The sequence below is a fragment of the Lissotriton helveticus genome, chromosome 6 (genome assembly GCF_964261635.1).
Source record: "Lissotriton helveticus chromosome 6, aLisHel1.1, whole genome shotgun sequence".
Lineage (NCBI taxonomy): Eukaryota > Metazoa > Chordata > Amphibia > Caudata > Salamandridae > Lissotriton > Lissotriton helveticus.
Window position 1 is genome coordinate 1857890267 of NC_136067.1, and position 13176 is coordinate 1857903442.

The 13176-nt window shown below is 40.8% G+C and overlaps 1 pseudogene; it reads left to right on the forward strand.

Annotated features, from left to right (window-relative positions):
- Positions 1–2155: 2155 nt before the first annotated feature.
- LOC144763822 (serine/arginine-rich splicing factor 3 pseudogene) lies at positions 2156–2921 on the forward strand (annotated as a pseudogene).
- The last annotated feature ends 10255 nt before the right edge of the window (positions 2922–13176 follow it).

Sequence of the window (13176 nt, forward strand, 5' to 3'; positions counted from 1 at the left end):
TTGCACTGAATATCTCCTCCAACACGAAGGGTACTGTTTGCATGGGACTTAAAAAGGTAACTCTTCAGTTGGATTTACCTAGTCCCTGTATTCTACTAAGCAAAGAAAACAGAAAACAGTGGTCCTGGACCAATACCTATTAAGTCATAAATTAATTTCAAAAGGTACTGATATTCTCAACCGGAGCTACTATTGAGTCAGCTCACATCATCTAAAAACTGAAAAATAAATGTGCACCAAACATAATCATTTCAATACAGTTTCTTCCAAAAGGGCATATATATTTTATTTCACAAAAATGTGTATATAGTACAATAAAATTCTGATTCAGAAACAATCCAGAAGGAAAGAAGAACAGGGTTGCTCCAAGAGGGAAACGTGAAGGAAACTTGTGCTCAAGTAAAAGGAGATTGTAGAAAAAAGGGGAATTTCGAAAGAGTTATAAAGCATATATTTACATACATTAATGTAAGCCTGTTATCTCTTGACCAGTCATCAGAAATGTGGCTCAGTAATGGTTCATGTGTTGTTATTTACAAAATCAATTTCTAAACAAATGGAGGGTTATGTCTCCTTTGAGGAAGGGGCAATGGAAAAGAAGGTCCAGGTTTCTAAGGTTGAAGGGGATATAATGTCGACATTTCGACCCGACTTGACGGCAGATGAGGGAATTTTCGGACCTCAGACACGCGGGTCTACTTCAGGACAGGGGACAGAAACAGGGGTGGGACAGCCCTCACAAGGTCATGGGTGACACCCATATATTTTAAACCTGCCTGATCAGTGAGGTATGATGCCTCATGAATGGGAAAGATACAACGCAACGATTATGCGGGGTGTTTTTTACAAGGAAGGGGCCTGTGTATTCATTTTCTACAGGACCCGCATTGAATACATGTACGAGAATCCCTAAAAAGTGAATTCTTGGAAGGTTGGATAACCTCAACCTAGCTGGGGCTTAAGCCCCGTCAGTCACAGCATCTCTCAGCTGCGGTGTCAACCAACTTGTGGTGAACTGCGAGAGGGTATTCCTCTAGCAGTCTATAATGGTAGGCCTGATCATGTGACTTTCTGCCGGTCTAGCATGAATAGATAACCATGGGTGGTGCTTTCTGCTTCTTGGCATTAATTTCACTAATAACGTGAAAAATCAATATCTTTAGTTCTAGTGATGGGATTTTTGCCATTCTGTATCAGTTTATTTATTACAATTTATTGTATTTTTCTAAATTGGCTTGAGATTTTCTTGTGGTCAGTTTTCACTTTATTACTGTTTGAGTACTGCATAAATACTTTACACTTTGCCTCTAAGCTAAGCCGGAATACTTGAATACCAAGCTACCAGAGGGTTAACCGCATGCTTACTGTGGTGATTCACCCTGACAAGGTTTGTGGTTTCTGAGTGAGTGGGTCTACTATCCCTCTCAAATGACAACCCAATTTCTTACAAGTATTGTACTTACTACAGGCAATATTAATTTTTGGTCTGGAGGGATTTTTTATAGGACTTAAACAATTAACAATGAAATTCATCTGACATGGAAAATGAGAAAGCCCTTCTACAAACATTTAAAAACAGCAAAGCCAGTGGAAGGTCTTACCCTTGTGTTGTTACCAAATGGTCCCTTAAAGAAACGGCGAAGAATTGGACTGAAATGGACAGAGCAAGGGAGCTACCTCTGTGATCTGATTTGGAGGTAGAAACAAGACAGCTCATGAAACGCGTACGTAAGCACACCCATAAGGACCACTCTCACAGTATGGCTCAGGGTGAATGTCAAATCACATTTACCTACTTTTTCCTCCCCACTTACCCCCATACATAACAACCAAGCTTTTACACCCGCTCTTGAACACAGCCCTTTTCATGAATGTAAAAAGGATCATTGTCTCACCAAATCCAATATGCTCCAAGGTTCAGAAAATCTATTAGCACTCTTCACTCCAATTGAGAAATTTGTACAATTAGCTGGGATATTTTAGGGTCCCATAACGTATCTTTTCAGCCTTTTAATTGAGTCTTCTTCACCACCCAGCCATGTAAACATGTCTTTTTGAAATAAACTTTTGAGGGTAAAGTCAATGGGCGTCACTATGACAAGATACTCATAAATATTCCCACTCCAAGGGAGGTCGAAACACGCATTTGAAAGTTATGGACTGTAAGGTCTATGTTGGTAACCTTGGGAACAACGGAAACAAGACCGAGTTGGAGCGCGCTTTCGGGTATTATGGACCACTCCGGAGCGTGTGGGTGGCACGAAACCCACCTGGTTTTGCATTTGTTGAGTTTGAAGATCCACGAGATGCGGCAGATGCTGTGCGAGAATTAGATGGAAGAACACTGTGTGGCTGTCGTGTAAGAGTTGAGCTGTCGAATGGCGAAAAACGCAGTAGAAACCGTGGTCCGCCTCCATCGTGGGGTGGAGGCCGACGTCCAAGAGATGACTACAGAGGTCGAAGAAGCCCGCCTCCTCGTCGCAGGTCGCCACGACGAAGGAGCTTTTCTCGCAGCCGAAGCAGGTCCCTCTCTAGAGACCGAAGACGTGAAAGATCCTTATCCAGAGAGAGGAACCACAAGCCTTCACGTTCATTCTCTAGATCTAGAAGTCGCTCTAGGTCAAATGAAAGGAAATAGCGCCGCAGCCTTCAGAAGGAAATGTACGGAGCATTGCATTTTGGAAATGTTTTGTTTAAATACTTCATAAGCTTGGTGCATTTTTTAAAATGTTTTAGCTGTTGATTTACTTTGTATTGTCTCGTAACCAGTGACTGTTGTAAAGATGTGAATCTGTATATGGTTTTTGAGCAGATCTTATGACAACTGTAAACCTAAACTTTTGCGTTGTAAAATTCCCTTGAATAGCTTGGGCATTCCATTTGTTTTGCATAGACTCCAAATAAAACCATTAATTTTGTAATTGCGACTGGTTTTTTAAAATGAGACTTCGGGGGTTGTATGACATTGTTCAAAGTGATCGGAACTTGCCCATATGTCTATGCAATTAAACGCCCTCAAATAGAACGTGCAGGTACTGACATTTGTGTACTTTGATTAAGTTGCCTTAAACTGAAGTTATAACCGGTTTACTTCATATTCTGTTGGGCTTTTTTGCTGATCATGAAAGTCAGTTTGTAGTCGACCATACTCTGGCACCTTCTGTGAGTTGTACATACTATGTCATTCCAAGAATGTTGCATTACAGCTGAGTACTTTTTTCCCTGTTGTGTTCATGGGGTTCGGAGAAATGATACTGTAAAGTATGTAAAGTGCTATGTAATTGGAATTAAAGTTTTGGTTACAAAATGTAAAAAAAAAATTAAAAAAAAATAAAAAAATGAAAGTTATATTTAACTGATATCTTTATATGTCTAAATCGGCAAAATTGTATCCAACAACTAGCCCGTTATGCTGGAGAGGTTGTGGCATGATAGGTGACTTTAGGCACATTTTGTGAGCTTGCCAATGCATTAAATAGTTTTGGAACGAAATCCTAGCATTAATGACATCACTGTTGTGAAATCCTATCCCAGACGCATAAATTAATCTATCCCTACATTCTCCAGACTTAAAATAATAAACCTTTTTAATAAAGTCGAATTGCCTTGGAAGAAACGAAAACCCCTCACAGGATTACTGTGTTTTTTCAGAGTTTGGCATACTGGCAATGGAAAGCCTCTCAAATGTGCTGTAATGAATGATCACCGTAAAACTTGGAAACAATTTGGAACCCATTAATTGAACACCTCTCTAAATACTGCTTCTCGTAGATCTGTGATCACAATCTATTATATTATCTTGTTACACTTCAATAAAAACTACTTGATTAAAAAAAAAAATGTTTTATTTATGAGTTGGGATTTCCCGAGTTTCACTGAGCTGTTTGCTTTGATTTTTTATTTTTATTTATTTAGGTCATGTTTCTCCCCGAATAAAGCCACTGACCCACATCGCTTTTGCGCTTACATAGGTTGAGGTGTACGGGAAAAGACAGCCTCTTCGCAGAGATTATGCGGATAAAATCACTGCTTCTAAGGAGCCTTTCTGGTGGAAATGTCAGATTGATGTGTTTGTTGCATATTTAGTGCCCTCAATTATAAAAGTTCTCTTTTTTGCTGCTTTATTTTGCCTGATCATATCTGTGTAACCCTGCCACGTTCTGGCAGACAACAGCACATTAAGAGCTTTGAAAAGAAAGTTTAGAATCTTAATGCAAAAAGGTAACCATGACTGAATTACTCTCAAGAGAGCAAAATGCTCTTAGAGTGCCCATTGAAATCAGCATTATCATTTCAATACATGTCAAATATGAGTCATTTCCTAGTTCAGGCAAAACTTCTTTATAAATCTTTAAATTTTCCATTTCTTTCAGGAAAAGGTTAAAGTACTTATAATTTAATGAGACCGCTTTACATCATAACTGTTTGACTACCAAGAGAAAACTTGTCCTTTCCAATTTGCAATTTCCTTTTATTTTGTGGATATTTTTTACATTGTACGTTTTTTATTAAAGGCATATAACTAGCGCCCAGAGAACGGCAACATATAAACATTTCTCCTCACAGCACTAAACTGTTTATTTTAAATGTATTAACATAGGCAAAGCAGAGCAAAGACAGCAAAAAAATGTACCTGTTGTTTGCTTTGTTGCATTGCATAACGTTCGCACCTTTATGCTTCAAGAACAAAAGAGAGAAAGGCAATAAAGGGAGAAAAGGACAACTCGAAAGATGCTGAAGCAGTAGTAACAAAGGAAGAAAACTGGGATGACATAAACATAGAAGGCTTGGAAAAAGACAGGAAGCCTAGAGACAGGTTTTTAAGAGTTCACACAAGTCAATTATTGTCTGTTGTGGGATGGAGGGTGTTCCATAGCTTGGCTACATTATAGCCAAATGACCTTACTCCACTTTCTATTTATTGATTATTTTGTTACTTAACACTACTTTGGGCCTGATTATTTTGTCGGTCGGAAAGCCTCTGACGGGCAGTCGTATTCTCCTAGACTGTGTCGAACCCCATCCCCCCGACTCAGTAGGAAACATTTCTGACCGACAGATTACGATGCTTACGGTCGGAAGAGGAACTGTTCAGTAATTACGAATCGGTTCGGACCGGCATTTGGAGAATCCCAGTCAGTTGGAGCCGATTCATACAGCTCAATGAACAGAGTTTCCAACCAACCGATTATGATGTTGGATTCCGACAGCCTTTTTGACTCGGTCTGTCCAACACAAAAAGGCTGTCGGAAACTGAATTTGGGGGCCTCCAGCAGGCCCCCCTTGACCCTGAGTCTTCTGGTTTGGGGCCGAGAGGGTACCCAGGGGACCCCCCCTCGTAAAACCATGCACAGTGTGGCAGACACCATGGGGTGCCCACTACAGGATGCAAGGTTTTACGCAGACACCCATTTTCCCCATAGGAGCCTGTGATGTCGCTCGGAACGCAGGCTCCCATTGAAGTCAATGGGAGTCCTTCAGAACGGTGTTCGGAAACATCATAATCGGTCGGGAGGAACCGCAGACTGCGAATCCGACAAGTAGCCCGGATGTTTAGTTTCTGACCAACATCATAATGAGGTCCTTTGCTGAAATCGATGCACTTAAGAATTGCTTAAGGCCATTCCCCTAAATGACATATGTTACAAAAGGACATTTGCCTTTCTGTTCAGGGAACATTATTGCTAATGACCTGCTTCCTTCTAACATTTCATATAGATCCTAATTGACATCAGCGTTTATTCAATAGCTGAGGATAGTTTCAAGATAAGATGCAAATCCATACTTTTAATACCTCTACTCTGTGCAGTAACATTCCAAAAATAATTTGAGACAATGTAACATACTATTGACTGGTAAATACTATTTCATTCTCATGAAGAGAAAATTAAAATTGTAAAGATGCATTTAAATTTCAATAATATTGTACCACAGTAGGGGTGATGATTTGCTTAAAAACCCAATTTCTGTGAAGTGATATAATATTTAATAATAAGGCAAAAGTTTGTTTTTGATAAGGTGTTTGACCTCCCAAACATTTGATAATTTGTAGCACTGCTAAACTTAGCATATCTCATTGTTACCATGATTAATGGTATACATCTAGTCAACTCTGGAGGGAAGGAGGGGAGGTGGCAGCCATGGGCAGATCAGAACATGTGGCTCTTACTTTTCACACATATTTCAGCATCAAGGGCCAGATTCACGAAGGTAAACTGAGACAAAAGTGTAACTTTATACCTTTAGGTATTCACAAAGGGCATTTACGAGTAGTAAGGTTAGACTCTTGTTTTGCCCCAATTAAACTTATGTTTTGGTTTTAAGTTTAACTGAAATCTAAGGACTTTTGGTCTCAGTTAAACTTAAGACCAAAACTTAAATTTAACTGAGACCAAAGTCTAACCTTACTCCTCGTAAATGTCCTTTGTGAATACCAAAAATCGTAAAGTTAGACTTTTGTCTCAGTTTACCTTTGTGTATCACCCTTTGTTCTTACCTCACTGGGGGTTGTAATAGGATGACAGCACATGGATCTGAACATCAGCGATGCATTGAGTTTCACCTATCATTTTAACAAGCTTATAGGCACATGCATCAACGGATTTTGCGATCGCAAACGGTGCGAATCGCAAAAATCGGCCGTTTGCGATCGCAAAATCTGCTTTTGGAATGCATGAAGGGTGAAGGCCCTCGCAATTTGAGAATTCGCAAATATTTGCGAATTCTCAAATTGCGATTGCATTTAAGGAATCGCATTTTGCGATTCCCTAAATGCAATGCATGAAACTTTTAAAAATTGCGATTTCGCAATTAGGGGGAGCAAATTAACATGAGGCTGAACCTCATGCTAATTTGCAAAAACTTTGAAAAATGCACTTTTGTGCATTTTTCAAAGTTTCATGTTGTGCACAACATATGTGCACAGATTGATTTCAGGGTTGCAACAGAGTGTCCTTTGGACACCCCTGCACCCTTGAAATCGCATTCTCAATTTGCGATTCGCTAACTGCTAATCGCAAATTGAGAATGTCTTCTCATTCATTACTATGGGCCTCCAGGCCCATAGGCCCATAGGAATGAATGCGGAGGTATACCTTAATTGTGATTCTCAATTAGAGAATCGCAATTAAGGAATATTAAGCAATCGCAATTTATTTAGCGATTTCTTGATGCATTGCATTTTGCAATTCCTTAATTGCGATTCCTTATTTTTCGCAATTAAGGAATCGCAAAAAGCAATATTGATGCATGTGCCTGTTAGTTCTCCTAACTGCCAGAGACTGGTTGAACATAACACTATGCTTAGAACTCAATTCTAATTTGTATTAAGGCAGCTGTATTTTTGGATCGGGTATCAGCTTTAGCTATATGGAAGATTTCCTGTCACTATTCTGTAAAAACGTTAGTAAGAACTACAGAGAGAGAATGGGCTTATTTCTTATTGGGAATTGGATGCCCCCTCAACCAACGCTTTTATGTGTTTTTCACGATTCCCATCGATTGGATTGGCTATCCATCAAGAAACATGGTTTTTCAAGGATAATAACTTTGCTGCATTACTTGAGTTCCCATTATATGTTGGTGAGGGGCATCAAGAGTGGTCCGTGACCAATTCCACATAAATTGAATTTAAATATGTACAATCCGTGTTGCGTGAAGTACTACAACACTAATAATTAATATTCAAAAACGTTTCTACATATATATGCTCAGTAGTCATTCATGAATACACGTGTAGAAGACCCACACAAAAAATATTCAAAACACCAGCCAATTTGGAATGCTTTCAACAACATTATTTATTTCAATTGTCAGCAGAATATTTACTTTACAATATATTGAGGTTGCGAGCAAGAAAAAGGAATAGGGAAGTGATGGTGGAGGGTAGGGAGAAGGGGTGAGTCACAAGAATATATAATACAAAGAGTATTAGATGAATTCAGAGTTACTGGTAAACAAAACCAGACAAAGTAGACCTGTCCAATATGAAATGTTCATTTACATGTAATCTGTAAATATACGAATGTGCAATTTATAATGAGCAACAGCTACGCTCTTTAGCCAGTGCTTACCTGCAGCCTGCTAACAATATTATCATATTACAAGCATGACGGAACTCACTGAAAATAAGCACAGTAACTCAGCCAACCTAGGTTTCTCAGGCATCCCAGACTTCCATGCGACTGCTACGACACTGATGAAATCTAACAATGGGCCGGCTACACACTGCTCACTAATAGGCGCGCTAAGAGTATGAGGTCTTACCACCACAGTTTTCACAGTAAGTCTCGGAGCAAACCAATCTTCCAGGCTAGATGGCAATTATCACACAGATTGTTCATCCTGAGGCAAACATTTGCAATAAGCAAAGTGTATGAGGATCCTAGTCATGAGGCCTGCAGCATGTATGCCTCAGAAGAATGTAAATCCTAAAAGGAGGCACGCGCCATATTTATGTCTACTGTAAAGCTGGTTTCTATAAGCAAATACTTCACAAGAATTGCAAATGTAAAAAAGCAAATGTCAGCAGAAACATTCACATAAGACTTATTAGCGGATGGTATAGGCCTCAGTGCCAGTCCAGCAGAGGCGCTGCACTGCTCCAGCGTGTAATCACCACAAGGGAAGGTGAGCTGGCCCCAGTGAAAGAGCTAATCGAGCTTGCCTCCACTTTGACTCTCATATCGGCTAACAGCGACGTGGCACACTGTGCAGATGTCTGCTGCCAAGGAAGCTCACAACCTACTGACAAGACACCCTCTTCTAATCAGGACAACGTGGACAACTCATTTTTGAGGTCCACCTGTAATAAAAGGGATTCCTTAGCAACACTGCAAAATTATCAGGCACCTAGTGATGAGGCAGAAGACAGATTATCGTACTATACATCCTAAAGGCTCTTTCTCAAACAGACTCCCTATACAAATAGGGCCGAGTACGGAACCTTACACATGAAGACCCTATTCCCAAGTCAGCATAATCGGAGCAACACAGCCCAATCTAACTTGAATTGTACCACAGCCTCACAATTAATTATGGCAGACTATAAATTCAGCAACAGCCAAGATGCCAGCAAACATAAGCAAGCTTGAGACTAGGCTAGAATTTCAAGGCATGGCTTGGCATGCCAATGCACACCAATTTCAGATAAACTTAGCTCACTACCATAGGTGCACTTCTAACAGTCACTAATCTAAAGAACATCCAGAGCACCTAGAGTATTCAAGTGCTGTCAACAAAGCCCGCCATTTGCCATTCAACTCTCACACCTGAGAGTAGCGCTATTGCACAATGCACAATGAACGCACATCAACAGGGAACTATGGGCTCCACCACAAGCAGGGTAGCAGAGAACTTTGGGAGTACAACAACGCTAAGCACAACGCAGCAGGAAGAGGCACCCAGAGTACACCCTACATTCAGCTGACATGCCAACCAGAATGTAGCACCATTCAGCATAGCTCCACGAGCACTACCCAAAACAATGATAACAGACAACCTAACACTCAATAACAGACACCTAACAATCAATTAATTCACCCTGGGACACAGATTAGGGCACTCCAGAGGAGAAACACAGCAAAGACAAGCCCTTATCACGAAGGGGCAGGAAGCGTATGAAACAGCATTGCCTCTCAGTTAAATCCTATTGGCTTCCCGGGACCCAAAGGATGTTGCAATAAGGAAGGAATCCTCTGAGTTTAAGGCTCAAGCTTCTCAATTTATCACAAACACTGCTCAAAAGCTATACCAAATTTTCCAATCCAAACTGGCAGGGAACACTGCATCCACCCCAGAAGCAGCCCACGTAAGTAAGCCACCAACAGCCCCTCAGGTCTTGCAAAATAAATTTAACATATAAGCAGTCCATGGTAACAAATCACCAGAGGCCCTGGGGGGACAGCCTGACTGCTCACTGAACACCTCTCAGCAATCCTCCCTTTAGGGGGGATAACTATCCCTGACGTTCAAGAGGACCAACCACTCCAAGGTAGCCTTGAGATGGCTATAATCAAAAGCCCAGACAGGTCTAGTGACATCACCACCGGATCTATAATGAGCAAGGTCATGGTATTTATTCCTGAATATACTTCAAGTGGAACTTTGGATGTCTTAAACAGGGCAAGCATTCTTCAAATACTGAAACACATTCCAACCTTAGCACACTACACCTCTGAAGATTTCAAATGTGTCCAGTTCAAGACACTTGTCAACCATGCAACTAGTGACTCCAAATAGTCTACCCTGGAATCATGGAAGGACAGCACTCTCACTCAAAAAATCCTGATGGAGAAGACCAAATGTACTAGCTGGGGGATTTTGGCATATGCCCTCCAACCAGAAAGGTATCCACACATGTTGGTGGGAACTGCAAGCTCTCTAACACTTAATTCCCACAAGATGCTGCAACTAATCGACCTAAGCAACTATTTGAAATTATCAAAAACCAATCGACCTGCAAAAGCAATCCCACTTCCTCAACCAACACACCATTACTTAACGCTGAAACCTTTACCTCCTTTTTTGCTGAGAAAACTATGCAACTCACCAGTTATATCGAGAACGCCATCAAACTTCTTCCATATGAACACCCCTACCTAATCATAAAGTATCCTTCAGATTCCCCACCCTTGTCGCCCAAAAATAACGCCTCCTGGTCTAGCTTCAAAACCCTCAATTAAAATGACACCCGAAATCTATTATCCTCCCTGAAATTCTCTAACCACTTCAACCCTCCAAATTGCTAAGTGAGTCCATTCACCTCCTACTCCCACAATGGACTATGATAACTAAGGCCTTTCTCACCCAAGGCTCCATACCCGACTGCCTCAAATGTGGCCAGATTACCCCTGCCCTAAAAAAGCTCAATTCTAACAAACTGACCCAAACAAATACCACCCTTTCTCAAACATTCCTACTTTAGACAAACTCTTAAAAAAATGTGTGCACCTACAGCTCCATAATCACATCAATCAATTCCAACTCCTTCCTCTACCTTTGCCAATCTGGCTTCTGATCATGTCATAGCACCGAAACTGCCATTGTCCACATTGTTTATGATGCACTACGCACACTCAATCAGAACAAATCTTGCCTTCTAATCCCACTGGATCTGACCGCAGCCTTTGACACAATCAATCATGCTACCCTTCTAAACCTTGTAGCACTGAGCTTAAATGGTTCTCCTCTTTTCTACACAACAGATCTCAGTATTTCCTAATCAATCACACTCTTTCCAATCAGTCTTCACTGATGCTGGGTGTCTTCCAGGGCTCTATTCTCACGTGACATTGCTTCACCGATATATGGAGCCCCTCACTGAAATCCTAAAACTCTCCCACATCTCCTACCACATGTATGCTGATGATACACAACTCCACTTGAAAGTCACCTCCCCCAAATACACCTATATCCTCAACAAACTTGATAAAAACGCAACATTGGCTGAAGCACAACCACCTCAACCCAATGTCCTTAAAACTGAATTCTTACTATTGCACCACCCACCACCACCCCTAACATCAAATACTGGCTCCCTTTTCTCACCACCCGGAACTGTTCCCCACAGATCATTGACTCTGCCAAATCCCTTGGTATAACCTTAGACAAAGACCTTCCATGCAGAAACACATCATCACCATCACTAGGAAAGCTAACCATCAGCTAAATATTCTCAGGAAACAAAAATCTTTCCTCCCTGTGGCAGAACTCATAACTGCAGTTCATATACTTGTGTTATCAAAATGAGCCTACAGTAGTACTATCCTGGTGGGCTTCCCATAAACCTTACTTGCACCGCTCAAGGCTACACTGAATGCAGAAGCGAGGCTCATCACTGGATCAAAACAAAAGTGAACCCATCAGCCCGACCTTCAATTACTGAACTTGTTACCCTAGGAGGCAAAGATTTGTGGGTCATTGCTTGCATGACCCACAACGCTCTGCATCACAATACCCTCTCCTACCTGTTTCAGAAACTGGCTGTATCGGGTGGAAACATCTTCTTGAAGCATCAGCTCCTTACTACTTAAGCCACAGAAATTCAAGAGAACATACAACCACTCCTTCTCTGGAATAGTCCCCAAAATTTGGAACTCCTTCCCATCCGAGATCAGATGCAACCTGTCCACATCCATTTTCAGGAATGAAGTAAAATGTTTACTATCCAGCAAATTCCTCTCACATTGAGGACACTCCTCTAGCTCCCCCTTGAGTGATTCATAGGCCTATTCGTTTGCTGCCTTGTGCAATGCCAGAATATGTTTGGGCCAGGACTTATGCTAAAATATATGCTTCTATCTCTCTGTTTACCATATATGCAATTATATCTCTGTTCTATCCATACTCATCTACATTCGTATGTAGTGTATTTTTATATATTGTATCTATATTTCCTCTTTTTAAAGTTCTAATTTTGTACATAACTATAAAGCCCTCAGTCACCCGAAAGGGTCTTGTTCGCGCCACATAAAACTTTTAATAAATAAATAAATAAATAAAGAACAGTATACTGGAAGGAACAGGGAACAATTCATGGTCATTGCAGAGACTTCCCACCAACCCTGAAAATATAGTATTCCTTTGATTCTAGTAATCCAATGACAACTTGTAGAATTATATCAGAAGCATCAGACTTGATGATATTATGCAAATGGGGGTTGTTAACCCCCACTCCGGTAAGGAGGAACTCGAATAACTCCTAGCCTTCCCTCAGCACAAAACAAGGTAGAGCCTCAGAATCTAGCCTCTACAAAGCCATTCACAATCATCTCTTGGAATTTCACAGGGACAAAGTCTTCTACTTCCAACAAAGAGGCTCTTGCTTTTCTTCAGTCTGGCAATTTACTGTGCCTGCAAAAGACTTGGGTCTTCACACTTCCATCGATTCCTGGCTTTACTGAAATTCAACTCCCCACCAAGAAGACCAATCTTTTTTGCAGAGCTCTGGAGATATTTCCACCTACATACATCTGGTGAATGACATAACAGTGGAAAAAGGTGAACTTTCTACTGACTTGGCCCTAGCAGTGCTTCTACAAGGCACAAAGTTAAATAGGACTAATATGCCAAAACTAGTTATCAATGTGTACTTTAACTGCAGAGACTGTCCGAAAATAGATAATATGGAAGTACTAGTGATCACTGGGGACTTAAACACCTGCAGGGTGGTGGGAA